The sequence below is a fragment of the Arachis hypogaea genome, chromosome 11, assembly GCF_003086295.3.
Source record: "Arachis hypogaea cultivar Tifrunner chromosome 11, arahy.Tifrunner.gnm2.J5K5, whole genome shotgun sequence".
NCBI lineage: Eukaryota > Viridiplantae > Streptophyta > Magnoliopsida > Fabales > Fabaceae > Arachis > Arachis hypogaea.
The window spans coordinates 84,785,422-84,795,335 of record NC_092046.1 but is presented as its reverse complement, the minus strand read 5'-3'; the positions used below and the strand labels follow the sequence as shown (position 1 = coordinate 84,795,335).

The 9,914-nt window shown below is 35.5% G+C and overlaps 1 non-coding gene across 1 annotated transcript; it reads right to left on the bottom strand.

Annotated features, from left to right (window-relative positions):
- Window positions 1-8,446: 8,446 nt before the first annotated feature.
- Window positions 8,447-8,554, bottom strand: LOC112724248 (small nucleolar RNA R71). The gene has a single exon (XR_003163421.1). It is a non-coding gene; the product is annotated as a small nucleolar RNA R71 (small nucleolar RNA).
- Window positions 8,555-9,914: the final 1,360 nt, after the last annotated feature.

Genomic DNA, 9,914 nt, shown 5'->3' with positions numbered 1-9,914 from the left:
GATTGACTCAATGGGTTAATGAAATTCTTATCCAATTACTTACTTAAAATTCAAGAAAGTGCAAAAAACCTAATGAAAACAGAAGAAAAAGGCTTGTGAAACTAGCCCAAGATGCCTTGGCATCACCACCACCGCGAGGGTTCCGCCGCCGTCGTTCCAGTGCTGCCGTTCATGCCTTGCATTCCCTTCGTCGTTCTGTCCAGCATCACCAGCACTGAAGTCAACTTCTACCACCGTCGAGCTTTGTTGGAGCTGGTGCTGTTTTTGGAGGTTTGGAGGAGCGGCTTACCCAATTTGTCTCTGCTCCTGGTTCTCGCAGCTGCCGGAGCCTCTGTCGCCATCAGTGTCGCTGTTTTGCCACCATCAAGTTAGGGGGAGGACGCTGCCACTGTCACCATTGAAGCTTGCCGGAGAAGGAGCTATTGACAGAAGAAACTGCTGCTGCTCTTATCTACTTTGTGCTGCTCTATTCAGTCTCTACTTTAGGTTTCGTAGTTATCGGGGCCCTCTGCCACTAGAAACCGATATTGGAGCTGCCCAGAACCACTTTGGTTGCTGCCCATGAAACAAAACGAGTGTTGGAATTGCTAACGGAGCTGCTGTGTTTGGTGATTTTCGTGAGTTATGACATTGAGGTAGGGGATTTATTTTTAAAATTTAACGGTTTAAATTCTAGAATGCCTACAAAGTTAATTGGATAAGTGCAAATGGTTAATGACGGTTAAAAATCATTTAGTTGATATGAATGACTTGAAATGCATTTGAAAATAGTTAGTTGTTGTGATTATTCTGAGCTGTGACTGAAAGTAGATGCGGTTGTGAATAATGATTAATTTAGTGCAGTTTATTAAATTGACATATACTGAGCTGATTATTGAAAAGCTGTTGTATGGATGATTGATAAATTGAGTTTAGATTATGGCTGTGATTGTGACCAGTTTTGTTGTTGTGAGTGATTAACTAATGAGATTGATTTTGGTTGGAGATTGTGATTCTTATTGGTTTTAGATTATTTTGTAATTGCTGAAAATCCTGACATTATTTGATTATGCTGAATTGGTTGAGTTGTGGCTGTATTCTGATTATTGAGAATAACTACTTGTTGTTGAATTTAGATATTTGATGTATCGTGATGGCTATGAAACTGATTTGGGATTGGTTGGAAATGGTTTTGATGGTTGTTAACGTTAATTCATGACTAATTAGAATTAAGTTTGAGAACCATTAAAAGATTGAAGTTTGTTTACTGAATTATTTTCTTGAAATCTGATTTTTATACTAAAATAGTAACATTAATAATAAATAAACTACTTAAAAACATGGAAGGCTGATTTTTGGATTACTAGTTTATTGACTTTAATTTTGAAAGAATTCTATGATAATGAAAGTTAGTTACGAATTGATGAGATGGAAGTTGAATTGATGGATTATGTGGGAATTGTGGGTTATGACCAAACTGTTGACTATTACAAATTGTGAATTTTCTTACTGATTTGAGAACCTTTTATTTGGTAATCGTTGAGGAAAGGTGGAGATTTGTTGAGAAAGAGGAAACCCGTAAGGGTGGCTAAGTCCGAATTTTAGGGAAAGTGCTGTCGAAATTTTATAAAAATCTGAGGTTTTATTTGAAAAGTCGTTTTAGAATATTTGAATTTGGAAAATCATATTATTTAAGTTTTATTTAGATGAGAAAAGAATTATAATATTTTGAATTTGAATTACCAAGGAAAGGTTTATGTTTCAAGTTTGAATTATTTAAGAAAGGAATTATGTTTTGAATTCAATTTAATATGAAAAGAGTTATGTTTTTGGGCTTGAAATAAAGGATTACTTTTCAAGAGTTTGGTGAATTTTATAACATTTGAATTCGAATGATAAAGAGAAATGGTTTGAGCTAAGATGTTGTAAAAGTGAAAGATATAAAGTTTGTATAGTATGATTGAATTTGTATAGTATAATTAAACAGAGAAAGAAAGAGGTACTGCATAAGAATGTGAAAGTGATGATGATTAATAAGAATGATAATGAATGATGATAATGAGAATGATTATGTGATGATCTGTTGTGTGAAGGCAGTCAGATAGATGGTGGTGCAACCACTGAGAGCGCTTTCCTGGGATACCTTGCTATAATGCTTTACTATAAGATAGAGGGTGCTTACAGAGGTATCAAGATCAGTGTGCTCCTGTAAGACAGAGGTTGCTTACAGTGAGTGTGTTGTGCTCCGGTAAGACAGAAGTTGCTTACAGCGAGTGTGTTGGGCGTATATTGGCTAATAAGTGCCGCCCTGCAAGACAAAGGTTGCTTGCAGTGGGTATTGCCAACAGGAAAGCCTTATCCAGACAGAGGTTGCTGGGTAACGTCGGGAGCGGGTATGTAACCGATAAATGAGCTCATTACCTGCACTAGGGCTAGACATGCATCATCCTTTTTTGTGCATTTGCATCTGATTGGGTTTGCTCATTGAACTTTCCTGTGATTGTACTGCTTACCTTGCTGTGACTTGTTTGTATGTTAAATTGAACCTCTTGTTAATGCTATTAGTTTGAGAATGTATGAAGGTGATTAAGAATTGACGTTGTGATTGAAAATTAATTATGTGGTTGAGAGATGGTTAATGTGACTAATTTATATTTAAAATTTGTCTTGAGTTTAGAAATTTAAAAGACGTAATTAATTAGCTAAAGTAAAACCAAGAGCATTTTCAAAAAGTTTTGATAAAGATATGATTTCCTTGGATATGATAAATATTTGCATTCTATTTCATTACTTTTACGGCATTCCCATCCCTACTGAGAACGTGTGGTTTGTTCTCACCCCAAAATCTTCCACTGTTTCAGTGATACAGGTTCGAAGAATCAATTTGAAGCTGTGGGCGATTATAGAATTTATTTATGAGTTAAGTTTCTTTCATAGAATTCCCTCGCCCTAGTTGCTTTAGATTTTATTTTGTACAGAGGGATAAGAGTTGTAACTGAGTTTCATTCAAATTCTTTGTATATCATCTATTATTATTAATAATTATGTGATGATTATTATTACTTAGTGATCTTGGATATATGAGTTTGATAAACACAAACAAAATTTTTCTACAATTTTCTATAAAACAGGAACGCATTATCGACGTAAAGGATCAATATTAAATAGATAATAAAGGAAATCAGGTCCGTAACACCTTACTTTGGTACGATCATGACGTGTCGGAAGTTGGGTCGTTACAACCCACATCCAGAGACTTGCAAAGCTAACTGAAGATCAGAGAAGTAGTATATATAGGGGTAGTTTAGAACTAAAAATGGGATTGGCACCTAGGGGATCCAGGATTGTACACACTCTGTATTTTGCTTTCTCTGTAATTCAGTTTACTTTTCAATGCACTTTCCATTCTCAATTTCCATTCCCAGAGCTATGAACAACTAAACCCCTTTTCATTGGGTTAGGGAGCTCTGTTGTAATTCAATGAATCAATTGTAGTTTTCATTCTTTTTCTTCTTTCTTTTCTCTTGATTTACTTGAAAGCTTTTGATCTTCATCCAATTGAACAATTGTCTCGGAAGAGAAATTGCTCATACTTGGATTTCTTTTGAACCTTGGAAGAGGAATGAGGAAATCATGCTAGAAATACTTTCTCATGTTGGACTGGATTGGGGGTTACAGTGGCATATAATCCTACCAATGCTTTGATTTAGAAAAACATGTGGTATAATTAGTGATCGTACTTCATCTCTTCCCATGAGCAATTAGATTTTGGAATTAGGCAATTGTTCAAGCTTAGAAAGATTGGATTGCCAAGGAATTGGGATTCAATCACCTAAGATTGCCAAGAGATCAATAAATGCATTGATTGAGGAAGAGATGAGAATGAACTTGATCCAGAGAATGCAACATCTCCTAAGCCCAATGAACTCTCCCATTTCTGATCTTACCCATTCTCTTTAATTCTGCTATTTACATTTATGCTCATCATCCCCATTCCTATTTAAATTCCTGCAAGTTTACTTTCATGCAATTTATATTCTGCAATTTACTTTCCATCATTTACATTTCTTATTATTTACTTTCCCACCATTTTACTTTCTGCAATTCTTAACCCAACTTTGCTTAGTTCAACTAGTACATTCCTCTAATTAAAGTTGCTCAACCAATCAATCCCTGTGGGATTCGACCTCACTCTATTGTGAGTTTTTACTTGATGACAATTCGGTATAATTGCCGAGGGAAATTTGTAGTGATACAGATTTTTGTGCATCAATAGGTTGTTATATATGTTTGGTGAGAGCTTAGGTTAATCAAAGATTCAAATTTCAAGCTCACTTGACCATATGCATTGATGAGCGGATAATTTATACGCTTTTTGGCATTGTTTTTAGTATGTTTTTAGTAGAATCTAGTTACTTTTAGGGATGTTTTCATTAGTTTTTATGTTAAATTCACATTTCTAGACTTTACTATGAGTTTGTGTGTTTTTCTGTGATTTCAGATATTTTCTGGCTGAAATTGAGGGACTTGAGCAAAAATCAGATTCAGAGGTTGAAGAAGGACTGCTGATGCTGTTGGATTCTGACCTCCCTGCACTCAAAGTGGATTTTCTGGAGCTAAAGAACTCAAAATGGTGCGCTTCCAATTGCGTTGGAAAGTAGACATCTAGGGCTTTCGAGAAATGTATAATAGTTCATACTTGGAACGAGTTTAGACAATGTAAAAGGGCGTTGAACGCCAGTTCTACGCTGCTGTCTGGAGTTAAACGCCAGAAACAAGTCACAAACCAGAGTTGAACGCCAGAAATACGTTACAACCTGGCGTTCAACTCCAGAAAGAGCCTCTGCACGTGTAACATTCAAGCTCAGCCCAAGCACACACCAAGTGGGTCCCGAAAGTGGATTTATGCATCAATTACTTACTTCTGTAAACCCTAGTAGATAGTTTATTATAAATAGGACTTTTTACTATTGTATTAGACATCTTTGGATTATATTTTGATCTATTGATCACGTTTGGGGGCTGGCCATTCGGCCATGCCTGGACCTTTCACTTATGTATTTTCAACGGTAGAGTTTCTGCACTCCATAGATTAAGGTGTGGAGCTCTGCTGTTCCTCAAAGATTAATGCAAAGTACTACTGTTTTTCTATTCAATTCAACTTATTCCACTTCTAAGATATTCATTCGCACTTCAACCTGAATGTGATGAACGTGACAATCATCATCATTCCTTATGAACACGTGCCTGGCAACCACTTCCGTTCTACCTTAGATTGAATGAGTATCTCTTAGATCTCTTAATCAGAATCTTCGTGGTGTAAGCTAGATTGATGGCGGCATTCATGAGAATCCAGAAAGTCTAAACCTTGTCTGTGATATTTCGAGTAGGATTTAGGGATTGAATGACTGTGACGAGCTTCAAACTCGCGAGTACTGGGCGTAGTGACAGACGCAAAAGGAGGGTGAATCCTATTCCAGTATGATCGAGAATCTCAGATGATTAGCCGTGCTATGACAGAGCATTTGGACCATTTTCATAAGAGGATAGGATGCATCCATTGACAAGGGTGACGCCTCCAGACGATTAGCCATGCAGTGACAGCGCATCGGACCATTTTCCAGAGAGGATCAAAAGTAGCCATTGACAACAGTGATGTCCTTACATAAAGCCAGCCATAGAAAGGAGTAAGGCTGATTGGATGAAGACAGCAGGAAAGCAGAGGTTTAGAGGGACGAAAGCATCTCCATGCATTTATCTGAAATTCTCATCAAGGATTTACATAAGTATTTCTATCCCTATTTTATTATTAATATTCGAAAACTCCATAACCATTCTATATCCGCCTGACTGAGATTTACAAGATGACCATAGCTTGCTTCATACCAACAATCTCCGTGGGATCGACCCTTACTCGCGTAAGGTTTATTACTTGGATGACCCAGTGCACTTGCTGGTTAGTTGTTCGAAGTTGTGATAAAAAGTTGAGATTACAATTGAGCGTACCATGTTGATGGCGCCATTGATGATCACAATTTCGTGCACCAAGTTTTTGGCGCCGTTGCCGGGGATTGTTCGAGTTTGAACAACTGACGGTTCATCTTGTTGCTCAGATTAGGTAATTTTCTTTTTGTTTTATTTTCAAAAACTTTTCAAAAAATATTTCAAAAATTTATCCTTTGTTTTCGAAAAAAATTTTTTTTTTAAAATAAAAATGTTTTCAAAAATATATTTTTCTTCAGAATTTTTAAGAATGAATTCTAGTGTTTCATGAAGCATGTTGAAGCATGGCTAGCTATAAAGCCATGTCTAAATTCTTTTGGACTGAGGTTTTAGCCTAAAATTGAATGAATTACACGCATATTCATGCTAAAGCTTGACTGGCTATTAAGCCATGTCTAACCCTCAGATTGGAGCTTTAGACTAAGATTGCAAGATTCCTGAAATTCATATTAAAAATTTTGGAATCCTTATTTTTATTTTTCAAATAATTTTCGAAAAATCCAAAAAAATTTCATAAAATCATAAAAATAAAAAATTTTGTGTTTCTTGTTTGAGTCTTGAGTCAGATTTAAAGTTTGGTGTCAATTGCATGTTCATTCTGCATTTTTCGAAAAAAATTCATGCATTCATAGTGTTCTTCATGATCTTCAAGTTGTTCTTGGTAAGTCTTCTTGTTTGATCTTGATGTTTTCATGTTTTGTATCTTTTCTTGTTTTTCATGTGCATTTTTGCATCCATAGAATCTAAACATGAAAGATTTCTAAGTTTGGTGTCTTGCATGTTTTCTTTGCATATAAAAATTTTCAAAAATAAGTTCTTGATGTTCATCTTGACATTCAAAGTATTCTTGGTGTTCATCTTGACATTCATAGCATTCTTGCACACATTCCTTGTTTTGATCCATAACTTTCATGCATTGCATCATTTTGCATGTTTTCTCTCTCATCATAAAAATTCAAAAAAAAAAAAATATCTTCCCCTTTTTTCTCTCTCAAAAATTCAAAAATTAGATTTGACTTTTTCAAAAATTTTTAAAATCTAGTTGTTTTTTTTATGAGTCAAATCAAATTTTCAATTTAAAAATCTTATCTTTTTCAAAATCTTTTTCAAAAAAACCAAATCTTTTTCATTTTTTATTTATTTTCGAAAATTATAAAAATATTTTTCAAAAATCTTTTTCTTAATTTTATCACATAATTTTCGAAAATATCATCATCAATTAATGTTTTGATTCAAAAATTTCAAGTTTGTTACTTACTTGTTAAGAAAGATTCAAACTTTAAGTTCTAGAATCATATCTTGTGATTTCTTATGAATCAAGTCATTAATTGTGATTTTAAAAATCAAATCTTTTTCAAAACTAATTTCAATCATATCTTTTCAAAAATATCTTCTTATCTTATCTTTTTCAAAATTATATCTTTTTCAAAAATTTAATTTTCAAAATATCTTTTCTAACTTCTTATCTTCTTATCTTTTCAAAAATTGTTTTTCAAAATTTGTTTCAACTAACTAACTAACTTTTTGTTTGTTTCTTATCTTTTTCAAAACTACCTAACTAACTCCCTCTCTCTCTAATTTTCGAAAATATCCTCCATCTTTTTCAAAATTTCTTTTTAAATTAACTAATTATTTTAATTTTTGATTTTAAAATTTAAAAAATTACTAACCTTTTTCAAAAACTATTTTCGAAAACCACTAACTCTTTTTCAAAAAATTATTTTCGAAAATTCACTTCCCCCTCTCATCTTCTTCTATTTGTTTATTTATTCACTAACATCTCTTCCTCACTCACCAAAAATACGAACCCCCTCTCTCTCTCTGAGTTTAAATTTTCTCTTTTTCTTTTCTTCTATTCACACAGGGACCTCTATACTGTGGTAAAAAGGATCCCTATTATTATTATTATTTTTCTGGCCCTCTTTTTCATATGAGCAGGAGCAAAGACAAGAATATTCTTGTTGAAGCAGATCCAGAACCTGAAAGGACTCTGAAGAGGAAACTAAGAGAAGCTAAATTACAACAATCCAGCAAGCACCTTTTAGAAATTTTTGAACAAGAAGAGGAGATGGCAGCCGAAAATAATAATAATGCAAGGAGGATGCTTGGTGACTTTACTGCACCTAATTCCAATTTACATGGAAGAAGCATCTCCATTCCTGCCATTGGAGCAAACAATTTTGAGCTTAAACCTCAATTAGTTTCTCTGATGCAGCAGAACTGCAAGTTTCATGGACTTCCATCTGAAGATCCTTTTCAGTTCTTAACTGAATTCTTGCAGATCTGTGATACTGTTAAGACTAATGGAGTAGATCCTGAAGTCTACAGGCTCATGCGTTTCTCTTTTGCCGTGAGAGACAGAGCTAGAATATGGTTGGACTCTCAACCTAAGGATAGCCTGAACTCTTGGGATAAGCTGGTCAAGGCTTTCTTAGCCAAGTTCTTTCCTTCTCAAAAGCTGAGTAAGCTTAGAGTGGATGTTCAGACCTTCAGACAGAAAGAAGGTGAATCCCTTTATGAAGCTTGGGAGAGATACAAAGAACTGACAAAAAAGTGTCCTTCTGACATGCTTTCAGAATGGACCATCCTGGATATATTCTATGATGGTCTGTCTGAATTAGCTAAGATGTCATTGGATACTTCTGCAGGTGGATCCATTCACCTAAAGAAAATGCCTGCAGAAGCTCAAGAACTCATTGACATGGTTGCTAATAACCAGTTCATGTACACTTCTGAGAGGAACCCTATGAGTAATGGGACGCCTATGAAGAAGGGAGTTCTTGAAATTGATACTCTGAATGCCATATTGGCTCAGAACAAAATATTGACTCAGCAAGTCAATATGATTTCTCAGAGTCTGAATGGAATGCAAGCTGCATCCAACAGTACTCAAGAGGCATCTTCTGAAGAAGAAGCTTATGATCCTGAAAACCCTGCAATAGCAGAGGTAAATTATATGGGTGAACCTTATGGAAACACCTATAACCCATCATGGAGAAATCATCCAAATTTCTCATGGAAGGATCAAAAGCCTCAACAAGGCTTTAATAATGGTGGAAGAAATAGGTTTAACAATAGTAAACCTTTTCCATCATCCACTCAGCAACAGACAGAGAACTCTGAACAAAATACCTCTAATTTAGCAAACTTAGTCTCTGATCTATCTAAGGCCACTATGAGTTTCATGAATGAAACAAGGTCATCCATTAGTAATTTGGAGGCACAAGTGGGCCAGCTGAGTAAAAGGATCACTGAAATCCCTCCTAGTACTCTCCCAAGCAATACAGAAGAAAATCCAAAAGGAGAGTGCAAGGCCATTGAATTAATCACCATGGCTGAACCTGTGAAGGAAGGAGAGGACGTGAATCCCAAGGAGGAAGACCTCTTGGGACGTCCAGTGATCAATAAGGAGCTTCCCTTTGAGGAACCAAAGGAATCTGAGACTCGTCTAGAGACCATAGAGATTCCATTAAACCTCCTTATGCCATTCATGAGCTCTGATGAGTATTCCTCTTCTGAAGAGAATGAGGATGTTACTGAAGAGCAAGCTGCCAAGTTTTTTGGTGCAATCATGAAGCTGAATGCCAAATTATTTGGTATTGAGACTTGGGAAGATGAACCTCCCTTGTTCACCAATGAACTAAGTGATCTGGATCAACTGAGATTGCCTCAGAAGAAACAGGATCCTGGAAAGTTCGTAATACCTTGTACCATAGGCAACATGATCTTTGAAAAGGCTATGTGTGACCTTGGTTCAGGGATAAACCTCATGCCCCTCTCCGTAATAGAGAAACTGGGAATCTATGGGGTGCAAGCCACTCAAATCTCATTAGAGATGGCAGACAATTCAAGAAAACAGGCTTATGGACAAGTAGAGGACGTGTTAGTAAAGGTTGAAGGCCTTTACATCCCTGCTGATTTCATAGTCCTAG